This window comes from Silurus meridionalis, chromosome 11 (genome assembly GCF_014805685.1).
Source record: "Silurus meridionalis isolate SWU-2019-XX chromosome 11, ASM1480568v1, whole genome shotgun sequence".
In the NCBI taxonomy this organism is placed as follows: domain Eukaryota; kingdom Metazoa; phylum Chordata; class Actinopteri; order Siluriformes; family Siluridae; genus Silurus; species Silurus meridionalis.
In genome coordinates, this window is record NC_060894.1 from 23,117,501 (window position 1) to 23,122,500 (window position 5,000).

The window sequence follows — 5,000 nt, forward strand, 5'->3', positions numbered from 1 at the left end:
CACTGACCTACATTTACAACATAAATTCTAATATTTATTCCATGAAATTGTATTAATTTATTACAGTTTAGTCTCTTCATTTTGTAGTGTTTCTTTTGGCTGCACTGCTTCAGTACGTGGATGTGGATGTGTGATTATTTTTGTCCAATCAGATTTCAGCCTGTCAGATTCAGATGTCAATCTAATTTGCTAATTTGCTTTGGGATGGGCCATTGTGTCTGTGAGCAGGATGGGGGCGTGGTGTCTGTGGGTGAGACAGGGACGTGGTGTCTGTGAGCAGGATGGGGCGTGGTGTCTGTGAGCAGGATGGGGCGTAGTGTTTGTGGGTAAGGCAGGGGTGTGGTGTCTGTGAGCAGGATGGGGGCGTGGTGTCTGTGAGCAGGATGGGGTGTGGTGTCTGTGGATGAGACAGGGACGTGGTGTCTGTGAGCAGGATGGGGCGTAGTGTCTGTGGGTGAGACGGGACGTGGTGTCTGTGAGCAGGATGGGGGCGTGGTGTCTGTGGGTGAGACAGGGACGTGGTGTCTGTTAGCAGGATGGGGGCGTGGTGTCTGTGAGCAGGATGGGGGCGTAGTGTCTGTGGGTAAGACGGGGTGTGGTGTCTGTGAGCAGGATGGGGTGTGGTGTCTGTGGGTGAGACAGGGACGTGGTGTCTGTGAGCAGGATGGGGGCGTGGTGTCTGTGAGCAGGATGGGGCGTAGTGTTTGTGGGTAAGGCAGGGGTGTGGTGTCTGTGAGCAGGATGGGGGCGTGGTGTCTGTGAGCAGGATGGGGTGTGGTGTCTGTGGATGAGACAGGGACGTGGTGTCTGTGAGCAGGATGGGGCGTAGTGTCTGTGGGTGAGACAGGGACGTGGTGTCTGTGAGCAGGATGGGGGCGTGGTGTCTGTGGGTGAGACAGGGACGTGGTGTCTGTGAGCAGGATGGGGCGTAGTGTCTGTGGGTGAGACAGGGACGTGGTGTCTGTGAGCAGGATGGGGGCGTGGTGTCTGAGAGCAAGGATGGGGCGTAGTGTTTGTGGGTAAGACGGGGTGTGGTGTCTGTGGGTGAGACGGGGCGTGGTGTCTGTGAGCAGGATGGGGTGTGGTGTGTGTGGATGAGACAGGGACGTGGTGTCTGTGAGCAGGATGGGGCGTAGTGTCTGTGGGTGAGACGGGGTGTGGTGTCTGTGAGCAGGATGGGGTGTGGTGTCTGTGAGCAGGATGGGGGCGTGGTGTCTGTGATCAGGATGGGGTGTGGTGTCTGTGATCAGGATGGGGGCGTGGTGTCTGTGGGTGAGACGGGGACGTGGTGTCTGTGAGCAGGATGGGGGCGTGGTGTCTGTGATCAGGATGGGGTGTGGTGTCTGTGAGCAGGATGGGGGCATGGCCTTAAATTCATGCTTCCTGCAGTTTACCCAAAAAACTACATGCTAACGTTAGCGCACTGTCTACCTGCAGCTCCACCGTTCCAGCTTTCAGAATGAGGCAGTGCACCAAATATCAACATGTGCAGTGTTTTGTCCCTCTAATGAACATCACAAAAGCATAAACTAATGACCAAGAGATACAGGGCAGGACAGAGGAATGCTAACTACACATACTACCACTGACTAATGCTAATAACTAACTGATAGCGAGCACTTTAATTTAATTAACATTTTTGCAGGTGTGTGGACAGCCGAGAACATCCAGGGCATGACCACGCCCACAGAACACCACACCCATAATACACCATGCCTACAATACACCATGCCGCCCCGCCCACCCACCCCACCACCACCCAGGTCTGACTTCTTCTTTGACCATGGAGCTAGAGGTCTGTTGGAGTTCAAGCCCTGGAGCTCTGCCCCTGCATTTCTCATCTCTATGAGCTTTTATTAAGAATGTGATTAATCATTTTCAGCTCGTTGTGTGGTGGTGATGACGGCTACCTGAGAATAAATCTCCGTGATGGATGTGTTGCTAATCCTGGAGTTCAGATGAAGGAGAATTTTATTGAAAAGGAGCAGAAATAGACTGAACCCCTGCAGGTGATATTTATTATTAAACAGCACTGAATCGCACTTCCTGTACCTGTTTCACTCAGTGCTGTAGTGTGGAGCTCAGGGAGAGACCCTCAGATCTAGATTAATCATTAAGTATTAAATCTACATACAGATCTCTGTAAACAGTGTTTGTGATGATGTTCTTATAAATGTTATAGAATTAAGTAGCACTTCATTAATTATAAAGTAATAAAGTTCAGCTCTTCCTGCAGTCTGAACACCACTACATCCACCACCACATCCACCACATCCACCACCACCACATCCATCACCACATCCATCACCACCACATCCACCACATCCTACTACCACCAAATCCACCACATCCTACCACCACCACCACCACCACCACCACCACCCAGGTCTGACTTCTTCTTTGACCATGGAGCTAGAGGTCTGTTGGAGTTCAAGCCCTGGAGCTCTGCCCCTGCATTTCTCATCTCTATGAGCTTTTATTAAGAATGTGATTAATCATTTTCAGCTCGTTGTGTGGTGGTGATGACGGCTACCTGAGAATAAATCTCCGTGATGGATGTGTTGCTAATCCTGGAGTTCAGATGAAGGAGAATTTTATTGAAAAAGGAGCAGAAATAGACTGAACCCCTGCAGGTGATATTTATTATTAAACAGCACTGAATCGCACTTCCTGTACCTGTTTCACTCAGTGCTGTAGTGTGGAGCTCAGGGAGAGACCCTCAGATCTAGATTAATCATTAAGTATTAAATCTACATACAGATCTCTGTAAACAGTGTTTGTGATGATGTTCTTATAAATGTTATAGAATTAAGTAGCACTTCATTAATTATAAAGTAATAAAGTTCAGCTCTTCCTGCAGTCTGAACACCACTACATCCTACTACCACCACATCCCACCACAACATCTAACCACTTTTTACCATCACCTCATCCCTCCACCACATCCTACTACCACCAAATCTACCACCACCACCACCATCCACCACCACCACCACATCCACCACAACATCTAACCACTTTTACCATCACCTCATCCCTCCACCACATCCTACTACCACCAAATCTACCACCACCACTACATCCACCACCACATCCTACTACCATCACATCCACCACCACATCCTACTACCACCACCACATCCACCACCACCACCACATCCACCACAACATCTAACCACTTTTACCATCACCTCATCCCTCCACCACATCCTACTACCACCAAATCCACCACCACATCCTACTACCACTACCACCAAATCCACCACATCCTACTACCACCACATCCATCACCACATCCATCACCACCACTACATCCACCACCACCATCAAATCCACTACCAGCACATCCACCATCACCACCACATCCACCACCACCACATCCACCACCACATCCTACTACTACCACCACCACCACATCCACCACCACCACCACATCCTACTACCACCACCACATCCACCACTACCACCACAACCATCACCACCGCTACATCCACCACCACCATCAAATCACTTCCACCATCACCACATCCTACCCAGGGGCATGTCTAAACATCTGCGGTTCGGGAGCAATTTGGGAGCATTTAAAATCTCATGCACTGGTGTCATACGCTAATCAGCAGCATAGCGCCCCCTTGATGTAGAACACACACAACTCACTGTCTGTTTCACTGCCAATTATTTCTCGTATATTTAAAACTCTATTGGATCAGAGTGCAGAGTCAATTTCACAGCTCAAACAGGAGAAGTGCGATTTCACATCTTTGTTCATCAGTATTAAATTATAATGATAGTATTTTATATATAAGTATTTAGTAACTCCATTTGCGAGTAAAGTGTTTTACAAAGGTTTTGTAATACATACGACAATCTGAAATACGAGCATCGAACGGGATTGTGTTTTCCACCGAAAGCAATCACACATGCTGAGCTGATGTTCTGCTCCTTCACCCAAGTCAGTTACCTGAGCAGAGTATTTGCTCTCAGTCTTTCTCTTTACCACACCACTGTCCTGTATTCTTACTGTGACCATGTGTGTGTGTAAAGCAGTGTATTTTGTGTACTGTTTAATTGTTAATAAGTGAAGTGTTTACTGTAATAGTGAAGCAATGTCTCCCATGAAGAAGAACCCTGAAGGGGCGAAGAAGAAGAAGAAGAAGAAGAAGAAGAAGGAGAATCGTGATTGAAATTTTTTTACTTTCACTCATAAAATTTTTGCACAAATATCTACTTTCTACTTCTTACATTTTCAAACCAGACTCGCAACTTTAGTTTTAATTTATTTGGTGAAATGTCCATTCTTTCCTGTCAATGCGCTCTGTTTTTAATCTCCCACTGGTGGATCATCTCCCGTCTCTCTCACACCACAGACGTAGACTAGATTCTGAAGCTCACAATGAGCAGGCAGAAGGCAGTTAGAAGTCTGTTAACGTGGATGAGACAGAGGGAGTCAGTGATGAGAACATGAGTGGGAACAGAGACGTTCCTGATCACCTGATCATCATCATTTCTCTGCTTGTGTTCTACATGGTGAATCTTCAGCCTGAACACATTCATTAGGGAACAATGATTTCAATTATTTTATCATTCTCTTTGTATTAATATATTAATTAGGGCTGTCAAAATGTACGTGTTAATAACATGTTAATTTTAATAACAATAAATTTTAACAGCACTAATTTTATTAACGCGTGATTAATGCAGCTATAATAGATTATAATAAATAAATATTTTATAAAAGTCAGAATTTAAACCTTCAAGCACATCAAGTTTATACACAATGTCTTTTCTATACTCAGATATAAAAATAAAATCCACCAAAACATTTTTTTAATCAATAAACTTTTGTTTTACTGATGCGCCAAGTCTCAAAAAGGCACCAAAATCTGCCATGATGCCCACATCTGGCAATTCATCGTCTGAGGTCGACAAACATGTTTTTGTGCCATTTTTCATTCAAACTCAATTCAATTCCTGATTTTTTTGATTGCACAAATGAGTGC